The sequence below is a fragment of the Canis lupus genome, chromosome 37, assembly GCF_003254725.2.
Source record: "Canis lupus dingo isolate Sandy chromosome 37, ASM325472v2, whole genome shotgun sequence".
In the NCBI taxonomy this organism is placed as follows: domain Eukaryota; kingdom Metazoa; phylum Chordata; class Mammalia; order Carnivora; family Canidae; genus Canis; species Canis lupus.
This window is the reverse complement of record NC_064279.1, coordinates 24,866,039-24,891,987: the sequence shown is the minus strand read 5'-3', so window position 1 is coordinate 24,891,987 and position 25,949 is coordinate 24,866,039. Positions and strand designations below refer to the sequence as shown.

General features: G+C 46.1%; 1 long non-coding RNA gene across 4 annotated transcripts in view; it reads left to right on the top strand.

Annotated features, from left to right (window-relative positions):
- LOC112656729 (uncharacterized) overlaps positions 1–25,949 on the top strand; it is a 52,808-nt gene that overhangs the window by 1,133 nt on the left and 25,726 nt on the right. The window contains exon 1 of one of the 4 annotated variants that reach the window (XR_007408926.1): positions 4,836–5,008. The exons of 2 other annotated variants lie outside the window; for them this stretch is intronic. This is a non-coding gene — a long non-coding RNA (uncharacterized LOC112656729). Of the gene's footprint in view, positions 1–4,835; positions 5,009–22,343; positions 22,468–25,949 lie in introns of those variants that run through there. One more of the 4 variants, XR_007408927.1, reaches the window with a different exon arrangement.

The window sequence follows — 25,949 nt, the reverse complement described above, 5'->3', positions numbered from 1 at the left end:
AGGTATGACACAACTTAGCCCTTCATCAAAAATAGCTAGTTCCAGGTCACTGAACCGAGGCAAGCTCATGCCTGGGGGCCCCCGGCAGTCTGGGTTTTTATAATGAGTCCAGAGGGCAAGGTAGAAATCTGTCAAGTTGGAAGAGACAGGAAAGATTTAGGATCCAAACTAGAAGGTGGGGTTCCCCCAAGGCCAGAAGTGCTCACTAGTCACAAAGCCTCACACAGGCCCAGAATCCAGAGTTCCAGCTTGGGATGAATTTGGGAATTCTGGATAAGCATAGGGAACTTAGGTAGGCAATGGAATTTAGATCAGAATACTTGGGACACATTCTGGATCAGGGACTTGCCTGTTAAACTCTGTTGCAGGGTAACTAGGGTGTGGTGATTGAGCCTGGGGGTCTGAGTGGCTTGGGCTCAATTGCTCTGTCTCTCTTTTTATCTATCTCTTGGTCTTTCTCTTCTGGTTGGAAGGTGCCGGCTAGCATGTGCCACTCCACGGCAGGCATTGAAGGTCTGCATGTGAGGACTGGCTTTTCAGGGGACCCTTACGGCTCTCTTCAAACTCTCCAGGCAGCAACAGGAATTCTAAGCAGGTGGCCTCTTCTTTTGCAAAGTCTTTGATGCAGCAAAATCCAGCATGATATAAATGGACAGCCCTTTGAGGCTATTGTAATAAAATTTGGTCTGCATAGTTTCAGTATTTGTCAAGGCAGTAGAATCAGATACCAGTTATGTCCACATGATGCCAACTACCCAGATGGAAAAGAACAATCCGTTTGTCACTTTGGCCCACTGACATTCCAAAGACCAGAAATTCCCCAACTTTCAGAATCTGTGACATGGTAGTGACTGGATTCATTGTGCATTCTTACTCCTAAAACTGCTGTATGGCTGGATTTCATTTTCTTAGCTAAAGAGATTCAGATTTAGCTTAGTACAAAAGAACTGGGAATCCCCTGGATGTCACATGAGGGAGCTGGGTAGTCAGTGAGGTTGAGCCACCTTATCACAGACTTTCAGACCCACAGGCCTTGCCTTGAGTGCTTGGATGACTATATTTAGCACCAAGACCCTGGAAGGTGGGAAGTATGGCAACTAGAAGGCATCATTAATTTCAAGAGCATGGTGAATATATGGAGTTGTAATCAAACTTGATCACTTCTATACACACCAGAGCCCTTGTGAAAAACCAAACTGTGATAACAATGGGCAAAGTGCAAAAGCCTGGGTGGTAGGAAAAAAAGAGAAAAACATGGAAACCTTAATGGGTAGATGAAGGACAAGTTGGTCTTCTTTTCCACTGTTTTTTTTTTCCATCCACAGAATAACTCAATAATTGGATAAAAGGAGTTCTGTAGATGTTACAGATTTGGAATTTTAGGAAAAAATGAGATAGGACTCCTTGTAAGTCTCAGTTTAAGGTGCAGATTATTTTGGGAGGCACTACAGCCAGTTCTCTGCTCAAGTGAAGGTCAGAGGGACGGGTGGTAGCAGCCATGATATCAGTTGCCAATATTGGTGTGTATTGTGTGATGGACTGGCTGGATATTTGCAGCCTGAACCATTGAGGAGCAGAGCTTCACCCCTGCCCAACCTCTTCTCCAAGACATGTGTGGATTCTGGAATAAGAGTTGTTGGCAGACAACAGCAAAGATTCCAGGATGGAACTTTCTAGATTTAGAGATTCTTTCTTGGTGGGAAGAGACAGGAACTTAAAGTCCAGCCTGGAACCACACAAACTAATACATCTGGAGACAGGAATCCCAGATACAAATATCTGAGCATTAAGGAAAAAGCTGGAAAAAATTAGCACTAAGAGAGACCTGGGGCAGGAAGGAGAACTGCAAATTTGTTTTGTACTTGCCCTTGACTTACCACTGGCTGACCCAGAGCTGAAGGATGAGGAGTGGTGGGTGGGAGGTGGGGCAGGGAGGCAAGTTGTTTAGAAGGAGAAGCCAGTACTATTTAAGGCTGCAAACAAATACAGCTGTAGGTCATGGGGAAGGGCAGTCAGTGACCTTGTGGATGCTGACGAACCATAGCTATAAAGAACTTAGAGACAAGAGTTTGTGTCCCTGGATTGACAAATTCTGAAGGAGGTTCAAAGAGGAGAGGGCCTGAAGCTCAACATGAGGTCAGGTTAGCATCACTACTGAACTGTTTCTGCTTTGCTGAAGGATAGCATTTTAGGATTTGCTGGTGGTCTGCACAGCATATAAAAGAAAACTGCAGAGAAAAGCAAGCAGAGAGCAAGATACGAATGTTGCCAGAGTAGAGGATAAAGAAGTGAGAACTGGAAGGATTCCCAGAATCTCTCTCATCTACTCTTTGAATGTCCAGAAGGAGGGGGATATGAAGGGTGTGAGGAGGAAGGATTTTGGCCTCTGAGCTTTTCTTGGGTTTTCTGATGCAGAATGAAGTGACAAGAGGCTTATGTTAGGTTCATGATTGTCCTCATTGCTCTCTTTTAGGGATGGAGAAAAGGAGAAAAGTTACAGCCTGGGTAGATGTTGAATTGGAGCAAACAGCAGAAAAGGTCATTTCAGAACACGTTTGTTGTGGGGGGGGGGGATCTCTGGAGCAATCCTGAGTGATCTTTCAGGGTTTCATTTTTTCCCTCATGTCCACGGGAAGCGTTGCAGGTAGGACAGTTTGAAAAGGATGACGTACGGGAAGAAGTTGACACTGTTGAAAGAAGCAGAATGAGCTGATCTCTACATGAAGATCTTTCAGGGTCTTCACTCAAGGAATGCCTTTTCTGAGGTCTCTCCCATGTCCCAGGAATGCAGAGTTTCCCTCACCTTGTTCTCATAGATCCTGGGGAGTACGGATTTCAGAGAGATCTGGGGAGCTGACAGATGCTGTTCCATCCAGAAGACCCTGCTAATAATTGTAGCTACATTTACTAGATTGTTGAGTCCTTACTCTGCTACTTGTGACAGGGCTAAGCTGGTTGCTAAAAATCACCAAGGAATGTGGTTAAAAGCAAAGAGTCTACGACTCCCTCCCAGAGATAGATTCAGAATCAGAAATTCAGGGGTGGGAACTGCAATCAAAATAAAAAAAAAATTTTCTTGATAAATCTAATGTGCAGTTAGGTTTGGAAACCTCTGTGTCTGGAGTCATTACTCAGAGTTGGGTTTTTACCTTCTAGACTAAGTTTTTGATGTAAAACAGATAGCATCAACCTAACATCTGCAGTGCTCTCAGACCATGATAAATAATGGCAGTAAATGTTGAACAAATATGTAAGATTTATATATACGTTACATAGAACTCAAAGATAAAAATATTTGTGTTGCTGGAATGTCACAATCAATCTAGACAATGACAAAATATGTAGGCATTTAACTGGAACATGCCTTCTCTTTTAATCTACACAAGGTGACCTTCCTCCCTACCACCATGGTTTTGGTTTGCTCAATTTTCAAAGCAGTTCCTTTCAAAGCGGTTTCTAAGACTGGGAAGCATAAGCCCTGTGCAGAGTGTAAGGGCTTCTTCAGGAGAAGCAGGGCTTTAGAATCCCGTGAGAAACGGGATTTTTCAGGTTGTGTTTGTGTGTGTGTTTGAGTTTCTGTGTGTGTACATGCATAGACTTCTGCAACATTCGATGGGTTTCTAGACGTTTAACAGAAATGCCTTATACTCAGCGTGTAATCTAAGAAGTGCAAGTCAAATGGATGGGGCTGCCATCAACAGGTAGCTAATTTCATGATCTAGCGATGGAATTAAATCGATAGCCTGGCCACGACAGCCAGGAGGCCAGCACAAGAACTGGCAAGGGGGTCTCATCAGTCTCCTCCACCTGCGGAGGGGATGGATTGATCATCCAAGAAGGAGAAGAGTGAGGAGCTTGGAGGCACCTGTATGGCTCCTGAGGATTCCAACAGGCAACATTGATTTTGTCAGCTCCTCAAACAGGTTAGCAAGCCAACAGGGCAGCTTCCCCAAAGCTGGAGATAGTCTTTGCTGCAAACCAGTTGTTTGCTGGATAAACAGAACAAACCCCTGGAGAGTGTTGAAAGAGAGGGGTGCGGCCAATGCCTTTGGCTGACAGCACATTCAGAAGAGCTAAGAAAACAAGGGTAGAAACTCAAAAAATCTTTTAGGTTTCATTTACTCAGGCAAAAAGGAGTCCAGACAACAGCAATTAAGTGAGTTTGATGAATTGGGATGGCTGACCTGGGAAAGCAGGCGTGCAACCCTTTTTTCTTTGGCAGTAGACTATATGTCTTTACCTTCCTTCCCTGACCCTCCCCTCTGCTCCCCCACCACCCAAGCAAACACACATTCTTTTTCTGCCTGTGAAAATTCAATTTCACTTTTTTTTTATGTGATTGATTTGTCTGCCAACGAAGGGAATGAGATACATTGGATTTTATTGTTTCCTAATTATTTCATGCAGGAAAATCTTATCTTTCTAGAGAACCAGTGCTGTACATTATGCTGCTACTTCTTTCCTTTTTTTCTTTCTTTTTTCCCCTCTTTTCCTCCCTCCCTCCCTCCCTCTCTCCCTTCCTTGCTTCTGCCCAAGGTCTGCCTAGCTTGTGCTGGGTCTATGTTGAGCCTCCATTCATTGGTCTATTCATTCACTTAACTATCTGTATTGAGCACCTGCTATGTGCCAGTCACTGGGCTAAGATCTGGAGATACAGAAGTAAAAGCCATGCTCTCATTCTTCAGGCTGTTCATACTCCAGCAAGGAAGATCTCAGATACTAAGCAATCAAATTACATATACATGATTTGTTTAATGTAATTGAGTCTCTGTTGTTGACATTTACAACTTTGTTTTTTTTTAAAATTAATTAATTAATTAATTTATGATAGTCACACACAGAGAGAGAGAGAGGCAGAGACATAAGCAGAGGGAGAAACAGGCTTCCTGCACCGGGAGCCTGACGTGGGACTCGATCCCGGGTCTCCAGGATCGTGTCCTGGGCCAAAGGCAGGCACCAAACCGCTGCGTCACCCAGGGATCCCTGACATTTACAACTTTGGAAATGGGTAAGTTGGAAAGATATTTGAAAACTGATTTTAAAACCACCCAAAGGACCAAGATGATGGAGCCAATCAAACATGGCTGAGGGAGTTCCCACGTTCCTATTCCACTCTTTACAGCACCTATAAGTGACCAGACTCTGAGAAGGACTGGTTTCTAAAGAGGGTGGGAGAGGGCTCCTGCACTCCTGTGACAGAAACCCAGGGGGCAGGCAGGTGAAGCCCAATGACCATGCAGTTCTAACCACTTGTGACTCTGACTGTGAAATTTCTCTCCAATTCTCCTTGGGCTTGGCATACCCTCCCAAGTCCAAAGAACTTGCTTTAGGTTATCTAGTTTTCCTGACCCTTGAGAATCATTCTCTCCTTCATGGCTTACGGAGATGTAGAGCCAGGTGTGCTGAGGGGAGGAAACAGGAGAAATAAAAGAGAATATCCATTTAACAATCCCTCAATTATAAGAATAAACAAAATCTGCAAGGGAAACGAACACGATTCAGAGGAGGGGCTATGTGTTGCCAAAGGGGGCTTTTTCCCACGGAGCAGAGTCTGTGCTTACTGCAGGGCAACTCAGATGAGCCTTGGTGTGCATGAAAGAAGATCACTTTGGAGTAAACTGTTTAATTTGATCTGGGGATGGAATGTACCTAGCACACCTCCTTCTTCAAGGAACTGATACAGTTCCAGCTTATAATTCAGTTCACTTAAGATGAGGACAGAACAGATTTTGGCATTTCCAGGAGGTCTAGGATGGAAAAATTTCCTGTGTGCATGCACAGTCTTCACCCACAGGGTGAAACACCAAGCTCCAGCAATTTAGATTCCCATATGGCCATTTGGTTGTTACTGCGTGAAGAATATTGGCTGTGGAACGAAGTTAACTGCTTGAATTCTTATCTGGAAAAATGGCAAATATTTCAAATACATGGTGCTCACACGTGGTGTACAGTGAGTCCGATCCTTCCTGGATAAGAATGTGTATCTTGTGGAACGGATTTATATAGACCCTCTGTTGGTAGAGCAGCCTCTGGATTCATTACCAACAATAGTAGATTTGAGATTTTGAGACCTTGGGAATACATCAAATGTGACTATGACTATAAAAAGGGATTTGGGAGACGTATCTCTCAAAATATGGGGAAATATGTACGTTTAGAAGACTGAGCCTACAGACATTTTATAAGTAATAGGCAATACAGTTTGAGGAATTCTGTATGTCTTTCCAGGTTATGAATAGTTTTAATATTAAGAATTTGGGAGGCACCTGGGTGACTCATTGGTTAAGCATCCAACTTTTGGTTTCAGCTCTGGTTGTGATCTCAGGGTTGCGGAGACCAAGCCTGGCATCGGTCTCTATGCTGAGTGTGGAGCCCATCTTGAGATTTTATCTCTCCCCCTCTCCCTCTGCCCCTTATCACCTGCTCCTTTAAAAAAATAAAATAAAGAATTTGAGCGAGCTCTTCTCTGTTTACTAGGGAACCCTCTTTCTTCTTCCTTCAAAAGGAGAAAGTGAGCTCATAAAACAGCCAGAAGAGGGACGCCTTGGTGGCTCAGTGGTTGAGTGTCTGCCTTTAGCTCAGGGTGTGATCCTGGTCCCGCGATTGAGTCCCACATCGGGCTCCCTGCGAGGAGCTTGCTTTTCCCTCTGTCTAATGTCTCTGCCTCTCTCTCTGTGTCTCTCATAATAAATAAATCTTTAAAAAATAAATAAAATCTTAAAAAAAAGAAAATAGCCAGAAGATTCAAATTAGAAACAAAGGAAAAATACTCTAACTGTTCTTAACAAAGGGACAAAAGTACTAGATGACTCTGTTAGAGATCTACTCTTGACTTAGCTGTCTTTGAGTCTGTTCATGCAGGTTAAATTTGACTATGTCTTAGTGTCTTCTGGAATTCTGTTGCATTGATGTGTACGAACAATCATGCCAGGCACTGGAAATAAGGATAGACAATATTTCAGGTTTCCTTAGGTGAGTCAGATGGGTGACCTGCCGACAGAGGGCCGTGAGTCTCAAAGTGTAGAACTGCCCTGCTCTTTATACCAACCACCATGGCAGTGAGCTTGACCCAAGGAAAGATGGGAATGTTTCCAAGAACGACAGAGTGTCTAAAGGGTTGTTCTTTTGAAATGCTGGTTTCAACAGATCATCCACATCATCATGATTACAGTCACAATGATTAGGATTCATTTGAACTTCCACTGCAGCCCTCAAGATGGTGGCATGTGTACTATGAGGAGGGAAGTTCTGGAGGCCTCACCATTTCCAGGGATTCAACTGAACAAGTCAGTCTTGCCATTTTTCATAAGGGTGATATGGGCTAGGAAGTCACCTGGGCAGCCTTGTTGGTAATAAGACTCTTTAAGATTGATGTCACCCCACCATGAAACAATTCAAATAAGGCAGGGAAAACACTCAAAGGAACAAAATCAACTTCTTCTCCAACTCCTGTTAGGGGTTCTTCTTGGGATTTGTTGCTGTGGTAGGGCTTGGTGTCAACAGTGTATGTGTGTGTGTGTTTGTGTATGTGTGTGTGTGTGTGTGTGTATAAGAGAAAGAGAGAGAATATTAGTGCCATATTTAACTCTTAAAAGTGAATACTGAAATATTGGAATTGGAGCTTATCTGCCAAATATTCTGGTTTCCTGTAACTGTGGACTTGCCATTCCAGAGTCTGCTTATGACAGTAAAAGTAAATATGCTGTATGCTACAGGCTTTCTGGACATGCAAGGCAGTGGTCGCTGTGTCTTTTCTCAACTTTCTCTTTCTCCATAGCACAAATGCCCTTGGTGGACATGTCCCCATTTCCCTAGCCCAGATGAGGAGGTGAAGATGGAAACTGGGGGTGAGGCAGGTGGGACAAGTGTTAGCAGAGACCCCAGCAGCTCTTCTGAGACCATGTCCTACTCAGGTTTGGTGAGGTTTGCTGCTGGGCAGGAGACCCACGGAACCATCTCTTCCCCAGCTCCATGCCGCTGAGCCACCCATCCTGAGAAGCACAAGTGGATATGAGGAAAAGTGAAAGAAGCTTTGTGGATAAGCAATTTTTGGTGATCCCAGTGGGCTGCCTAAGTTTTCAGTAAGGCCTAGTGAACCAGAAATAGCCATCCAATATTCAAGGGACCTTAGGGGTCATGACTGTAGGGTCTGGTGATGAACAACCAGTGACAATGTGTAAACTGAGTCAAGGGAATGGAATTGGTTTACCCAAGGTCATTCTGGATGTTACCGGCTGAAGCAAGACCTTGTGCATCCCAGCCCAGAGCTTCTCCTCCTTAACTGTGAGGCTGTCTACTTGTGAGTGTCCTTTTTGGAGATTTTAGGGTGGGATCATTCTGCTTCCTGGTCTCAATCATGACCTATAGGACTTTCACCCTATTTCTGCTCAGCCAGATCCTTTGTTCCTCTCTTCCTGTGCTCTAGCCATCTGCTCACCTACCCTGAAATTTGTAAAAGAAAAAGAAATCTGAGTGACCCATGGAAAATTCTATTGCAGACAAAATCAGTCCCAATCCCTCCCTGCTTTGTTCCATCTCGAAATCAATTTTCTTTGGCCTGTCATCTGTAGGATTTGCACAACTCTGGAGATGCCCTGACTCTCAGCAGTCCTGCTGGGTCACCATTCCTCAGTCAGAATTTGAAATTTGCTACTGTTCCTTAAAACCATGTTTCAAGGAGTTTGCAATATCAGCTTGTCTTATCTTGCACTCGATTAGTTTTTGGCCTGATTTATTTATTTATTTAGTATTAGAGTTTGAATTGGCTAACAGACCTGTTGGTTTCATCCATCACCAACTTGATGCAAATTGGTTTTGGTTCTTAAGCAGGGCCTAGCCCCAGGTAAAATTGTGAAATAGTTGAAATGTGTCTCTGGCACCCAACCACCTTCCTTTCCAGCCCCCTCCTATCTCATGCCGTTTCCTTCCCTGGGTTTGCCTGGTGCTAGCTGTTCTTCTGGAAAGTATTTGACAGCTATAGCCATTTTATCTCATTAACCAATTACATTTGTATAATAACAGTATTTCTAGCTCAATGTAGGCATCCTTCCATGCCTACCACTCTTCTTGGTTGTCCCAGAGGACAGTGGCCTCTAAACTTGGTTGATCATAGAATATCTGGAGATTTTTGTTCCAAATATAGGTTCCCAAGCCTTATCTAAGGAAAAAGAATGGAATCCTGGGCTGGTGCCTGGGAAATGGTATTTTTAAATAAGATCTCCAGGCAAATCTGATAATTAGCCACTGATTTCCAGTGGGAAGTTTCCTTCCAACCCAGAGATTTTGTGTTCCTACAATTTTATTTTTATCACAGCCCTGAGAGGAATTAACATCATCATCATTATCATCATCATCGTCATCATCACAATAGCTAATTTATTAAGCTAATTTATTAAGCAATCATTAGATGTCAAGTTCAGAGCTAAGAACCTTCTCTGAATTATCTCAGGGATGAGGCTATTTTAAATTTTTCTTCAACAGTGGAGAAATTTAAGGTCCATAAGACCTGGTTCAGAACTGACTAGGATGTCTTAGAATTCCTGAAGCTACCAGCAAGGCAAAAAATCCTCCCAGTTCTCCATTCTGAGTTCCAGGGCTCTTTGTAGGGCATAGAGTCAGTGGAGGTGGTCTCAGGCCATTTGAGCTGCAGCCCAGCTGTGAAGGCCTTCAGGACAGGGAATGTGTTTCTCAGTCTTTCCCATTCCCCCCCAACCCCAACACATCTAAGCACCCTGTCTGGCAAAGAGAAAGCAGGCCCTCGGTGGATGTTTGCTGACCTGGAACCAAGATAAGCGAGGTTTTCTGACTTCTGGCCTAGGGGATTTCTATCTACTACCTGGGACTTAATGAAAGCCAGGACTCTAAGGTATAAATTGAGAACAGAGCTTAATTAGGTGTTTCACAGACAGATCTTTGGGATTTTAAAGACTCAGATCATGCAAATGACAAAGATAATTATCTGTAATGATGAAATTTCAGGTGCCTGGATGGGCAGACCAGCTTTGGAAAGGTGTAGATTCTAGACTCACGTCTACACGGTCACTTGTTTTTCAACAAAGGCACCAATGGTCTTTTCAAAGTACTGGAGCAACTGGATATAAATACATAGGATAAAAAAGGAGACTCTTGGCCCCTACTTCATACCAAAAATATAAGTTAATCTGAGATGGGTATATATTTAAATGTGGAAGCTAAAACAATAAGCTTCTAATGGGCAACATGAGAGGATAACTTTGTAACTGTGGGGTAAGCTAAGATTTTTTTTAGGCAGACCACAATGTTAATAACTACAAAAAATTGATAAATTGGACTTCATCAAAACTAAAAAACAAACAAGCAAATTTCTGTTTGTCATGAGACACTACTAAGAAAGTGAGAAGGCAAATTATACTTTGGGAGAAAATATTTGCCAAAAGACTAGTATCCAGAGTAACCAAAGAGCTCTTACAATTCAGTTACAACAAGATAAACAACTCATTTTAAATAAGTGTGTTCAGGGGTGCCTGGGTGGCTCGATTGGTTAAGCGTCTGGCTCTTGGTTTTGGCTCAGGATGTGATCTCAGGGTAGTGAGATCGAGCCCTGCGTTGGGCTCTGTGCTGAGCATGGAGCCTACTTGGGATTCTCTCTCTCTCCCTTTGCACACCCCCCCCCCCCCTCAAATGTTCACACCATGGAAACCAGCAAATGCTGCAAAGCAGGGTTTCACTGGTGGGGTGGGAGGGATGATGAGTAAGATGGATGTTCTTTTCTAGAACATCACTGCTTTACTGCCCCAGAATCAGACCCTGAATGCCTACACTTAGTTACATCTGTAACTGTTTGTATTTCAGACCTGAACTTTATCCAGCAAAATTCCTCTATGTGAATTTAATTTGCTTACATTTTATTCTCTTACAAACCTTTTTTTTTTTTTAAATGTGGGGTTTGATTTGATTTTACCCTTGACTTTCTTACTCCTTCTGCTTCTTGTCATTTTAATTGCAATTGGAATTGATTTGGTCTAGCTTGGAGTTGCTCCACTCTCCTCCTGACCTCGTTCCTACACCTCCTCAGGGACTGCTACCCTCTCCCCACACACCAGGCTAGTGACCACACAAGGCCATCGGCTCCAAGACCTCAGTCTCTGTTACTACCATCCAGGGATCCATCTTTCATGTCTTTTTCTTTCTTGGCATTCCCGGGCTGCTGGAGTTAGTTAGTTTTGACTAACAGGTGTTGATGTGTTGATCTCTTGAAAACAGCCTTTTCTTGTTTGTCAGCTCCCAATGTGTCTCAGCATTGTCACCAGCCACCCTGAAATATGATGGCCAGAGCCGGAGACGATAGAGTGTCAGCTCTCTGGAAAGCGTCTAGGGCTCCATCAGTCAGCAGTGGGCTGGGAGGGCCGCGGCACGGTGCTGACCCGGCTGCTGGGGCTGGGAGGCACCCGGGGTGATTTCTTTCAGGAGTGCGTGGGGCACGTCAGTCTTCTCCTTAGGCTTTCCCTGTACTTGAAGATAATTGTGAGACAGCTATTGAGGTGTGAGCAAACCAGCTCATCCACGGACCAGCCCATGATCCTGGCAGCCGGATCTTCCCGTCCATCACATTTATGGAGTGCTTGCTGAATACCTGCAGCTCTGCCAAGTGCTTCAACAGCATTGCCTCATTTAATTCTGACAACAGCTCAGGCAGGAAAGCTAAGCCTCAGAGAGATTAAGTAACTTTTTCATGGTCATATAAGCAATTAAATGTGTGAGTCAGATTTGAACTCCAGATTGTGAGATTCCAGGCAACATAATCTCCTGACCTCTTTGCTATGCTCTCCAGGCTCTCTGGAGGATATGGTGATGTAACTCTCCATTAATAACACCTATCTATGTGCCGGACCTGGGGCTGGGAGTGCAGGGGTACATGAGACACAACCCTTGCCTTTGAGAAATTCTCAATCTAGTGGATGAGACACAGGTTGAACACAAAGAATTATAATCAGGGAATCAGTAGGAGTTCAGGGAGGTGATGTGAAGTGATTCTGGGGATGCTTCCTAAAAGGGGCTGGGGGTGTGTGGGGCATCTGATTAGGATCTGAATGTATAGGACCTCCCTCCTTACAGTGAGTGCAGACACTGTCTTCATGGAGACAAAGTTGATAAGGCTTCCATCCTTAACCATGCCCCTTCTCGGAGGCAATGCCAAAGATGGGCCTCCCTGGAGCCTGTGGCTCACACCTGCTTCTAGACCATGTTTCTGGTACCTGAAACTCTGAAAATTTCCTGCTCAAAAGGCCCTGAGCCTTCCCTGGGTCTATCTTCCCAGGGGTGGACTCCACGGTCAGTGTGCCACGGGGATGGCAAAGGAGAGGCTATTTGCAGGATCAGGGGGCCACAGCCTGGGTTTGGGCAAGCAACCTACAGCATCCACATGTGTCTCCTTGTATGGAAAGGAGCTGGAGGAGGGAAGAGAAGAGAGCCGAGCCATCAGCCAGAGTCCAGAGGCTGGGACCCAGAGACTTACCGCCACTTCTAAATTCAAACCTGGTCTTTGAAGTTATGATGAAAGATTTTTTTTTTTTTAAAGAATGTTACTGGAATTACAAAAATAGTACTGAAAGGTCTTATAGATCTCTGACTCAGCTTCCCCTAATATTAATGTCTTATACAACCACAGAGCCATTATCGAAATAAATCAACATTGGCATGATACTATTAACTAAATGACAAGATTAAACACTAGTAACGAAGGCCGAAGCCAGAAAGACCCTCGTTTCTGAGAGGCTGTCTGGGGCTTCCAAAGCTGGAACCGCCAGCTTGGAGCGCGGGATTTCCAGGCACTCGAGGGGTGGGCCTTGCCACTGTACCACCACCCTGGGAAGCCGGAAGCCTCAGGGGGCTTAGAGTCTATCATTTACAACTGGATGAGGGAGCACAGAGTGTCCTCAAGGTCTATCAGGTGCATTTCATTAGAAGCTCCCAGGACCTAACTGTCAGGACACCATGAACATGAGATCATGTTGGATTTTGGAATATTAGATTATATCAGACAATGCAGGTGTTTGAAGAAGCCCAGTGCCGCAGGCGGACACACGCATACGTAACAGGCTTAATTCCCCTTTCTTCACTTTGCTCTCTGCTTGCTGCAGAGGGGACAGCACCGGACTGCAGTCCGGAGCGCCTGGTCTCCCCCGGGTCTCCATGGCCTTGGGCAAACACTTTGTCCCTCAGAGGAAACTGAACTGCACAGTCTCGAGGCTTTTCCCGTCTGACTTTGGCATTCTCTGTTCTGTTCTTCGGCTGTGATTTCTTTTTTTCTTTCTTTCTTTTTAAAAAAAAGATTTTATTTATTTATTCATAAGAGACACACAGAGAAAGGCAGAGACACAGGCGGAGGGAGAAGCAGGCTCCATGCAGGGAACCCAATGCAGGACTCAATCCCAGGACCCCAGGATCATGCCCTGAGCCGAAGGCAGATGCCCAACCCCTGAGCCACCCAGGGGTCCCTCAGCTGTGATTTCTCCTCTACTCATCTTCCCTCCCCCACATTCTTCTCGTTCTCCTCTGTCCTTCCCTAACTCACTTTTCTGCTTCTCCTGTACTTTCTCCTTCTCCTCATTCTGTTGCCCTCTTGCTCCTCCCCTCCCACTCCTCTCCCATCTCCCTTTGACACCACCCTTCCCCTCTCCCTGCCCTCCCCACTGGCACGTCCCTCCCTCCCACGTAGGGACAAGGTGGGCTATGCCTGGAGCTTCACGACCCACCAAGTGCTTGTGGCAACTGTTTCAAATGAGGGGGGGGGATAGAAGAGGGAATTAAATCATAGTATTGGCAGCTGGCAATTTGCTTCAATCGCAGAAAAATGTCCCGGGCTTCCTCAAATATTGAAAGGCTGATGAAGAACAGATTTGCTCTGGCAGTGTGAATTCCCCTCCGTCTGCCTTTGGCAGAGGGACTGCCTTGCATGATATTATTATAGGAGCTGCGATGCGCTCCCCGTTTAGTGGAGCTGGGACGCGTTTCAGCCAACCCCTGTATTGATGTAACACTGTTTTTATTGGTAATAAGGGTGTATTAAAATATATATACATTTCCACTGATTCCTGGCTCTGGGGAGGCCGGGATCTGATGATGTCCAGGCCGGGAGGCCTGGGTTTTTCCACCCTCTGTCCGTGGGGAGAGCCTGGAATTCAGGCGCTCCCCCTGTCTCCACCCCTTGTTAGGTCTCGCTGATTGTAATAAACATTTTCCTCTCTTCAGTTTCCTCAGTGATATAGAATCAGATATGTCAGCTGGAGGGGTCTTCCAGAGGTCATTTTCTCCATCCGCCGTCCACACCGACAGCGCCTGCATCGGGCAAGGCCCGAGTGAGCCACAGGGGAGAGATGGAGGGAAGGGAAGTTGACACGTGGAGAAAACGTACCTCTACAGATTTGCAGCTATTTTGCTGCACATGCAGGGGGACCCGGGAGCGGGTGGGTGACAAGGGGAAGGGGCACAGAGGCTGGGAGGGAGGCAGGCCGACTGGGGAGTGAGGGCCCCTGAGACCCCCGGAAAGGCCAGAAGCAATGGCTCCTGACAGGCAGCTTCTCTTTTTTGGCAGAACGTTTGGTTCTGTCGCAGTACGTCCACCCTTTTATTGGCAGGTCGCCTCCTCACTTGAGCACACCTGGACGTGGAGCTCTTGGGTTAAGGCCACGGCAGTTACGGTCAGAGAATTCCAGCGTTGGCTGGGCTCTCAGAAAGGACAGTACAGTTCAGGGATCTTAACCTGGAGCTTCTGAAAGATCTGGTTCAGTTTTGCTACCTTTGTCATTTCTCGCCGGCGACTCTAAGGTCCAGCTCCTCTGAATGGTTCTCTTCGAGGGAAACAACAGGCAATTCCACGCCTTGGGTGCAAGCTCTTCCTTTTGTCCAAAATACCCCTCCTCTGGAAAGGCCTTCTTATTTTTTTAAGACTTGCCCCCAAGGTCCCCCCACTGTGAAGCCTTTTTTGACTCTTCTCGGCTGGGTTGGACCTCCCCCTGGCCTGTCAGAGCTTATCACAGGGTTTGGTGAGTGTTGGTGGAGATGCCCATGTCCCATCTGGATGGTGGATTCCTAGAGGATAGGACTGTCTAGAACATTCTCTCTGGGAACCACTTTGTCCTCTCCCCAAGGGGCTGGGAAGGAGTGCTGGTGGCCTCTAGTGAACGGAGTTCAGAGATGCTGCCCAACAGCCTGCAGCACCCATGAAAGCCCCCTACAACACGAAATTATCGGGTCCGTAATGTTGGTAGTGCCACCGTTGAGAAACCCGCCACGGGAAATCAGTTGACCTCTGATGGAATCCCTGAAACACAAGGATGTGTGCAGGGTTAACACCGCCTGAGAGGAGAGTTGTTTCCATCTCCTGGTGGACAAGACAAAGGTGTGGGCTCTGACAACAAAATTTTAAGGAAAGTTTTAAGCACTTGATTTGTAGTCTAAGAACTTTTTGTGAATCTCCGAGCCCTTGGATAAGATGGCACCGAAGGTTCCTTCCAGCCCTGCTATTCTAGATGTCAGGCACATTAAATGTCATAAACAGGCAGGGATAAAGGCCACCAGCTCTTCGAATGGGAGATCTCATTTAGTAAGATTACATCTTTTTGAAACCCCTCTCATGCTCTCAAAGGCACTAAATTTCTTTAAATGAGGATTCCCCCTTCCTCATTTGAGAAACTATTGTGAGATAAGAGAGACCACAAATAGATTTTTAGGTATATTATACCTAATCAGTCATATTCTTGAGTGTTTATCTTGGAACAAACACAAGGATGAACCACTCTGAAATAGTCAGCATATAGACTAAGGAATTTTCTGTAACTCCCCATAGGTCATTGTTGGGGAAGCATGCTGTTAGGAAGGCCAGGCCAGAGACAGTGCCAGAGTGAGGGTCCATCGGTAGGGGCCTGGAGCTGGGGTGCACAAGGTGGTGACATGGAAGGGAAGGAGAAGGTGGGAGTGACAAAAGAAGTACGTTTGGAGGACCTGGCAGCCTAAGGAAAGGCGAGGGACAGGAGATTGGCACGTGGTGCCACAGGGCAATGGGGGATGGGCTTAACAACATGTTCTTGGATGAACGAAGTCTTCTGGGGAAGAGCCCAAGGCCCCAGGAAAATGTTTCTATATCACTAAAAGCAATGGCCCCCCACAAACCCAGCCACTCATCACAATTATCTGAGACCCTTTAAAAAATATTCAGATTCCAAGGCCCCATTTCAAATCTGGAGGTTTCAGTGAGGCCCAGGTGATTCTGATACACATCCAGGTTAGAAAAAAACTGAGGGGTTGCTGGTGGCTGAGGAGCTGTGAGGGTGCTAGTCATTTGGTTGAAGCAATTGAACAGATTTGGGACCACCTGAGGTGCTGAGATGCAAGACACAGGGGTCTCTGTCCTTGAGGATCATGGAGAAGGGATCAGAATAGGCAGTGGGAACACACTGAAGGAGATAGACTATGCGAAGGATGTGTGAAGGTCTTATAAGTGGCAACAGGGATGATCACAGTGGCTGGGGTGGGTGGTCAGACAATGTCAGGTGGGAGTGAGGGAGATGTGAACCCTTCTGGAATGGTAGGTGTGATTTAAACGGGGATGGTAGACTTAGCTAAGGATTTCAGGCCTAGAAAGGCAGACACTCTAAAAAAGGAGGAGGTAATGGGTTGAAGGGATGACATGTCTCGAGTTTGGACAAAGGCTCTCACTCACTCACTCAGTCTATCTATTGTCTATCTATCTATCATCTGTCTATCATCTATCTATATATCATCTATATAATCTATTATCTATCATATATTGAGATTCATTAAAAGGAATTGGCTCATGAGATTAGAGTCTGACAAGTCCCAAATCTGCACAGCCAATGTCCCAGTTCAAGTCCCAAGATCAGCAGGATGCTATAGAATCAGGAAGAATTGATGTCACAGTTCAAAGACCTTCAGGCAAGAGATTCTTTCTTGCTAGGTTGAGGGTGGTCAGCCTTTCATTCTATTTAGACCTTCAGCTGATTGGATGAGACCCACCCACATTATGCAGAGCAATTTGTTTTACTCAGTCTACTGATTTATCTATTTATTTATTTTTATTTTTAATTTTTTAAAACTATTTTATGTATTTATTCATGAGAGACACAGAGAGAGGCAGAGACACAGGCAGAGGGAGAAGAAGGCTCCCTGTGAGGAGCCTGATGCAGGACTCGATCCCAGGACCCTGGGGTCATGACCTGAGCCAAAGGCAAAAAACGCTCAAGCACTGAGCCAGCCAGGTGTCCCCAACCTACTGATTTAAATGTTACTCTCCTCCAAAAACACCTTCACACAAACACCCAGAACAATATTGGACCCAAAATCTGGGCACCCTATGGCCCAGATCAGTTGACACAAAGTTAACCGTCACAAGTACCTTGAGGATCAACATCCTTATTTTGTGGGTGAGTCAGGGAGGCATGGATAGGTGAAGTCATGCGCATCAGGTCACATGGTGGTAAGAGAGCTGGGCTTCATGCAGCCTTTGCCTGACCTTCTTAAGCTCTGGCCTTACTGTCTGTCTGCCTAATGAAGAGGGAACAGGAGCTACTCTTAATTTGATGCAATAGACCAAAGTGGACGCCTCAGGCCTTCGAATATCTCTACACCACCTTGCTGGATGCCTGGGCTTCCTCCAGGGACTAAAATAATTTTGGAATACCATTAAGCATTTGCCTTGACTACTGTTCTTTGTTTCCTAGGGGCAGAGGTGTGCATGTCTTCTGGTGAGTCAGTCCATCAGCAAGCCTAATGCTGTGTGGTTTACCTACAACACTGCACCCTCGCTGGGCCAACGGATGGCGAGCTGGATAAGTCAGTTCTGTTGGAGCAAGTTTGCTTTCCTGTCCCTATGTGCCCCGTGGGGTTATCCCCAACAGTCCTAGGGCAGCAAGAAAGCACTTGAACTCCTATAGAAAGTAACAGGCTTCTACAAGAAGCCATGTTTCCTTAATATTCCAGGGGCCTACTTCACAAAGTAGGTCATTACACTTTTAGGAGCACTAATGGAACTTTCTTCTCATACTGAAATTTGCTTCCCTTTATTCTGGAGTAATAGAATATATAGTCTCTTCTGACATGAACACTTTTCAAATATTTGAAAATAGGGATCACATCCCCCAAAGACCTTTTTTTTCCCCCTCTAGGCTAAATGCTTTCAGTTCCTTCCAGCATTCTTTTTGTGATTTGGTTTATAGATGCTTTTTTTGACCTTGTCTTCCCCTGGCTATGGTCTATGCCCTCCCTACAAAAACAAAAAACAAAAAACAAACAAAAAATTCCCAGATGTTCTAGTTCTGGTCTGACTAATGCATTTAGTAGAGGAGAAATATCACCACTAACGTTTTGGACATTAGGTATTTATTGATGTGTCCAGGTTGCTTTCATTTTCTTAATAGCATTTGTTATTTTTTTTTATACTGAAGCTGCAGTCAACTCTCACCATGCTGTGCTTCTACACTTAGTTTTTTAATTTTAAGTTTAGAATCATCTACTAATTCTCATTAATTTCTAACTTGGATCCATACTTCGACCCGACTCTGCCATCTTGTTTGTGGTTAGGGGACAGATTGGAGAGGTCCCGAGGAGGAAAGCCCTTTTAGTTGACACCTCTGTCCATGGCTGTTCTGTTGGTGAAGGAAGGAGAACGGAAGAACCCAGGAGTTATCCTGGTCAGTGGAAAATCATGAGCTTCGTGGGGTGGGATTAAGATCCAGGCCAATAGGAGGACAGTGAGTTGCCAAAGTGGAAAAAGAACACTGTGCCATTTTTTCTTTTCTATTTTTGTTTGTCCCAGGGCTCTGAGAAAAAGGGAGCCTGCATAGGTTAGGGACACCAAAGTCTGGGTAGAAAGACTTAGTGCAAAGGGTCCCTTGCTGTTCAGAGCTCTTCTACATACCCTTCATGTTTCCTTTGGGTCTAATTGCTTTCAGAGTCTTGGGCCCAAGAGCAATGAAAGAAGTGGTCCTTGCCCTCAGGGAGAGAAGCTTATGATTGGTTTGGGGAAAAAGACTTGCATGTGTGAAACCACAGCAAACTGGCTAGGAATGCAGACAAATTTGTGCTAAGTGGCATGGAGCTGACCACAGCCCACATGGGGGTCTTGGGCGGAGGAGGTAGGAGAGGGACAGATCCACTAGGGAGTGGCCCAGAGGAAGTGGGAACGGAGCGGAGTCCTGCAGGATTTGGAAGGAGAAGAAAGAAGGAACAGCTTTACAGGGTAGAAAAGGGCGTGAACAAAGTGGGTAGTGGTGGAGGATTCTGCGGAGACGCGGGGATGGAAAACAGACTGGTTCTTCTCCAGGCAATGGAAAAACTCGCCCATGAGAAGTACTTTGTGGCAAGGACCTTTCAAAGACCCAGTCCTTGGCTCTGGCTCAGCTTCGCTATTTCTCTTCCCACCAGCCCAGTTGGGCCATTTTCTTCCTACTTCTAGACCGTGAAGTCTTCTCTGATGATCTTGCTTCTATCTTCCTAAACTCTTTCTTACTTGAGATGCATATTAAACTTTTTTTTTCCCATCAAATATTGGAGATGAGCAAGATACAAAGAGGCACGTGAATGTGGTCCTAATTTCAAATATTCTTTCCCATTGTCTTTATTTGTGGCTCCCTCCCTAAGAGCTCTTGCATCTCAGTTTTTCACTTAGAATGTATAATAATAATGTTAGTATTATTTTTTGAGGTTATTTATTTATTTATTAATGAGAGACAGAGAGAGAGACAGGCAGAGACATAAGCAGAGGGAGAAGCAGGCTCCTTGCAGGGAGCCCAACGCGGGACTCGATCCCGGGTCTCCAGGATCACACCCTGGGCTGAAGGAGGCGCTAAACCGCTGAGCCACCTGGGCTGCCCAATAATAATGTTATTAATAATGAATAAGAGCAGCTGGCATCCAGAGTGAACAGATAGGCTAGGTTCTATGGACACCATGAGTTAAATCACCCAGTGATGTAGGTATTATTAACATTCCCATTTTGTACATGAGAAAAGTGAAGTACATAAAGGTTAAATATATTGCCCAAAGATGCACAGACAGTAAGTGGCGGCGCTGGGGCAAACACAGGCAGTCTGATCCCAGGTTCCGTCCTGTTTACTATACCCTCCTACCTCATCATGGAAAACACAAGCACATAGCCTCCCGGAAGAAAGAGTTGGAAAGGAAAAGTTTGTATCCTCATCTGGTACGTGCTACCTTTTGTGCTAAAGCATTGCATGTGTCTCATCTCCAAGCGTCCTTACTCCACCCCGAGAGACAGAGATTTTTACTCCTGTTTTACAGATGGAGGAGATGAACGCCAAATGACGTAGCTGGTTGTGGCACACAGCTGGCACAAGGGGCAGTCAGATTTCAAGTGAAGTCTGTCTTTCCCCTGGAGTCCAAGTGTTTCCATTGCAAATGTGAACTAGTTCCGGAGCAGCTGGTATAAGGAGGGTCAGAATGAGCCACGCGTGAACAGAGAGAGTTGGAGAAAAATTTTCCTAACTCCGAAAAAGCACAGCATTTCAGTCCATGTGACACAGCTGGGCACAGCTGGAAGAAAGCATTTAGACAGTATCTGTGGCCAACGTGCTGGGGACTCATGCATTTGAGAACAAAGAGTCTGGACTACGTTTACGTGCAAAGAATCTGAGAGAGTAGCAGGCATGTCGAGCACCAGCTACTGACTGCATCTAAAAGCATCCGTCCCCTTTGCACAGTAGAGTCAAGGGCTATCCACTCACAGTGACCTCTTTAGCCTAAAGCCACCACCAGGTGGGTAAATGCCACCCAGAGGGTCATCTTTGGATGACCAAGTGGGACAGAAAGCTAATTTATGTGATTGTGGAAAATCTGGACCCTCTGTCTCTTTAGTTGCCTCCCTTCCTGATGGGCTAGGAGATAGGGAAGGCAGAGAGAGAGAGAGAGAGAGAGAGAGAGAGAGAAGAGGGAGATGCCTGTCACTGGCTCCTGAAAGAGCTGTGTCCCTCCATCTTTCCTGCATGTCAGAGTTTCCCGGAGGTGACTTCCAGGGCCGAGGGGTAAAACAAGGTTGCAGAGATGAAATTTTCTAACAATGGAATTGCAGGACCGCTTCTAGAGTTCCTGAGTCACTAGGTCTGTGGCAAGACCCACAAATTTGCATCAATAACAAGTTCCCAGGTGGCCTGTGGACTACAAGTGACTTCTTCAGGGTTGACAGCTCCCCTCTTTTCCTTTTTACCCTCTGCACTTGCATACTGGATGCATGAGTTGAGGGTCCTGGCAAGAAATAGCATTCATCTCGGGTGGTTCAATTAAAACTTCAGGGAAGGGGCTGCTTACAAAGTGTGGGAGTATGTCAAAGGGGCACACAAGGGAAACTGAGGCACCTGGAGACCAACTCCCCACCCCCCCAACAGCAGGAAGCCATCCTAAGGCAGGAATGGAAGGAAACAGTGTTTCTAGGCTTGGAGAGGGATGTGTTTGTGGAGGCTGGGCTTTATTTGGGGGTTGGTGGTGCAGGAGAGTGATTGGTATAGTGCAGGAACATGCCAGAAATGTAGCTCCAGAAGGATCTCTGCTCTTCCACTCTCCAATTGCCCCCGGAGTGCCCCATTGGCTGAATCTAGCTGGGTGCTGGAGGGCAATGGATGCAGTTATTTCCAGGGGATCCAGGGCCCAGAACGGAGCAGAGAGTGGCTCTGGGGTGGGGCGGTGTGAGAGTGTGAAAATGGAGAATGACCAGCATAGCTAGTGAGCAAGACCCTGCTCCTTTTCCTCCCTCCGTCCCATCTCTCAATGTCAACCTTTGCTTCTTCTAAAAGCTTACTAGAAGCCACTGACCCAAGAGAGCAGAGGGACTGCCTAAGGTCCATAGTCACCCTTAGGCTGGGACCCCACCCCTGTCTCACCGGTGCTTGGAGACATCAGGACTTCCAGAGAGACTGTTAGTAGAGCTGTCTCTCCCTCCCAGGGTGCATCCTCCTTAGAAGCCTGCGCCCCTGTCTCAGATAGGCTGGTGATGTTTCCACTGGCCTTCTCTGGCTTCCACATGGTCAGGGAAGCTTGGAGAAAGGCTTGCTGCTTCTGGAGCAGCTTCATGACATTCTGATAGGAGAGCTAGCTCTGAGGGGTTGGGGATACAATGTGGGATGGTTGGCGGGTAAGGGACAGAGAGTTTCAAGTTATTTCCAAACCAAACCGTAAGGAACACACAGTGCTTGGCATTGGCTCAGAAAGACCTCTATGGAACAATGAAAATGAAATCTCTTAATTCTTAGGAAAGAAAACAAAGAGAGAAGGGGGAGGAGACAAGAGGCAGAGGAGAGGTGTTTATGTTTGAGGACTGTCCTAGAATTGCCAGGCAAAGGGCCATGTTGCTACTGGCCCCGGCTGGCGCGAGTTTGGCGTCTTGATTTACCTTTTTGTGGCTGTTAGGATATTTTCCTGAGCCATGCAGCAAGATCTCTGGGTCAGATAGCCCCCTCTGTGGTAAGATAATCTTTGAACATTTTAGGGGAACCGTGGGCCGGCCAGCAGTTTTATAACTTGACATGGAAGCCAGTGGGCGGCAGACAAACTTGGAGGTTCTGACACCCTCAGAACAAGGAGGACAGGCTCTCTCCCTGGACTGGGAGGCGACTCTTGGCTGTCAGGCTTCAGGAACATCTCCTAGGCCAACAGCAGTCTGGTGAAGTGGTCTAGGCCTTCCCTAGGTAGATTCAGATCGTCTCTTCCCAGTTAAGGAAGGAACTTCTGGTTCCTTTTCTTCTTGAGATAAAAAAAAACAAAACAAACAAACCAAAACCAAAAAAAAAAAAAAAAGAACTGAAGCCAGAGTCTGTCAAGAATCAAGGAATCAAGGAACTCTTATGAATTAGGGTCATACAGCTTGGGCTGGAGACAGAGAAATGGACTTCCTGCAGTTCAGTGGCTTCCCCTCCATGGTTCTGCATTTTCCTAGAGCCCTGGATAGAGACCTTGACCTTACCATCCTATTACAAGAGCCTGATTTTATCCTTGAATTCACCCCTCTGCCATTTTGAGCCCTGTCTCCCCAGAGCACAGAATCTTCTTTGTTTCTTTTGGCTGAGATGACACAGAGGCAATTGGGCAGAATGAGAGCTTAGGCTGTGCATTTATGATGTCAGTGATCTGGAAGGGGACAGAAATCATTTCTGCCTGGGTCCCGTGGAAGAGGAGGTGCTGGTGTGGGAGAAATCCTGGCAGCATTAGGAGGAGGCAGGCATAGGCTTCTTTCCTAGATGGGGTGACTGTTTGTCCTTTGTCAAGGTTTCCTGTAACAGGCATCTCTTACTGCCCCCATGACACCCTCCAGCTGGATGGACACCTAAATAAATCACTTAATCTGGGATACCTGGTGGAGTGGAAAGAGTGCTGGATGGCAGTTTGGGGGTCTCAGGGTTGAGTTAACCTTTTGTCATTGGCCAACTTGGGAAAGACTTGGTACAGCTGGTTTCCCAGAGCTCTAGTAAGGGGGTCTGGTTAGATGAACTCTGAGATTTTGTCCAGCTTTGATATTCTGTGATTCTATAGCGTGGTGGTGGCCTCTTTTGTATTTCTTGCATTCAGAGATCTCTCTGGGATTCACAATCATACTTTATTTAAAGAGGAAAACAGAGAGTTGCCGGGGTGGCTCCATCGGTTCAGAGTCTGATTCTTGGTTTCAGCCCAGGTCATGATCTCAGGGTCCTGAGATTGAGCCCTGCATCGGGCTCCATGCTCAGTGCAGAATCTGCTTGCCTCTCTCCCTTGCCCCCTGCACCTCTCCCCTAACCTCACTCATGCACACTCACTCTCCCTCTCTTAAATAATTTAGATCTTTAACAAAAATAAGGAGGAAAGCAGAGATTTGAGAATTTACCACATTTGAGAAATGTATCTTCCCGATACCACTTTGGTAATTACAGAAGTGGGGCCCTGAGCTCTGCTCACTGTGATTTTCAGAGAAGCTCAACTATTAGCAAGTCAGGGCCCTTTACTGCCCTTGAGCCTTGTGTGCCATGGATAATAATTGTATTCAGATACCTTTTCTTCTCCTAGAAGCTCCACTTCCATAGGTTGATGCATGATTCTGACCCAGACCTAGGAGTTATCTCCTGCCTCCCAACTTGGCTACATGATGTTCAGATCTAAATCAGGAGCTAGGATCAATAGTAGGGCTAACAGATGCGGGGAACATGCGAGTGGGTCGGGCTGGTAGCAGAGACTCAGAGCTGATGGAAGCACCATGAAGGCCCCATCCTTGGAGTCTGACAGATCCAGGGCTCAACCTGATGGATGCCACTCACCAGCTTAGTGATTCAGGGCTACTCAGTTCATTTCTCCAGCCTCAGTTTCAATATCTGAGAAAGGTTTACCCCCCTTTCATGATAAAATCACACCCACTTTTGGAGGTAGCTTGGAGGGTGAAATAAAAGCCTGGATGTAAAGCATTTCCCTCATTTCCTCCTTTGAGTTATATATTCAATTTATGAGTTTTCTTTTCTCCTCATTCTTTCAAATTTCTGAGGGAAGTGAAAGAGGAGAGAGCCATTCTAGAGAAAAGAAGGTCAAAGGATGATTTAGAAGTGACCTTGACATACATAGGAAGGAGTCTCACATGCCTGCACGTTATACCTTAGAGAAAGGAGAGCAGAGGAGCCCATCAGAGGAAGCACCTAATTTTAGTAGACACAAACACTCAGGGCGAGGGAATCAAGGTGGGCAGCAAAGGTGGGACCTATTCTGTGGAGTCCTGCCCATAGATTGTCAGTGGTGGATGGGCACCTAGGAGTTCCTTCTCACACTTGTCCTCACCTTTCCTCTTCCCCACTTCTGGGTCTTCTCTCTGCCTCGCTCCCTACTTATTTTGGCCACTGCGAGCCAGAGGAACCCTCCGGTCTTCTGTAGCAGCAGGCTGTGCTAGGTCAGGTTTCTGAGAGTGGAGCACTGGTCACACATAGACCTTTCCTTTGTTAATACTGGTGCAGAGAATTGCTCAGAAAATTATTATGCCAAAGGAGTCTTTCCCCAGAGTCAGGAGGTCAAGGGGTGAAGAACCATCTATCCCATTCTGTACATTAAAAGATGGCCCAGTAGCCTTTTTAAGCCTCAGTAGACTCATACCATCCAGTAGCTGGAGGGATTTAGACTAGATATGAGAAAGACTGTTCTAACAATGAGACTTCAGGCCCTAGATCAGGGGCACAATACAAATTTTACACTCCTTCCCCGAAACAGAAAGAGACCCTGCTTTAAGAAAGTGGGCTTTCAGGATCAGGGGGACAGGAGAGAGACACCCTCAAGGCATTTTTTTCCTTTTGGGTTCCATGAATTAGTTCAGATATGGCTGGGTCTAGTGACCGGGCTGCCTGAGCATTCAGGTGGGGATTTAGTTCTCTATGAGCCCCATTCTTCTTTTTTTTTTTCTTTTTTCAGATTTTATTTATTTATTCATGAGAGACACAGAGAAAGGCAGAGACATAGGCAGAGGGAGAAGTAGGCTTCCTGCAGAGAGCCTGATACAGGACTCGATCCCAGGACCCCAGGATCACGACCTGAGCCAAAGGCCAGACACTCAATCATTGAGCCACCCAGGTGCCGAGTCCCATCCTTATGCTTCCCAAGCCCCATGTCCCCATCCCCCTCCATGCATGGGGCCCAGGCCCAAATTCACAGCATGAGTTCTCCCTCTCTTGTGTTCTGCAAAGACCTGCCTTTGTTCTGTTACCCACTTCCAGCTTTCTCTGCAACAAAGAGGAAGTCCAGTTACAAATGTCCTCTTGCAAAGTAATTAAGCTCACGGCATGGGGGCCAGTGCTCCTCAGGGCTGGTCAGCAGGGAAGGGTTAGAGTCCATAATAGGTCTGCCAGGAGGGACCTGCTGGTTCTCACGTCCTTCCATCCTCTGCTGGAGGTGGTCCTCTTACATGGCTGTCCAAGTGGGGACATTGTGGGCACAGGGGCCTTGGG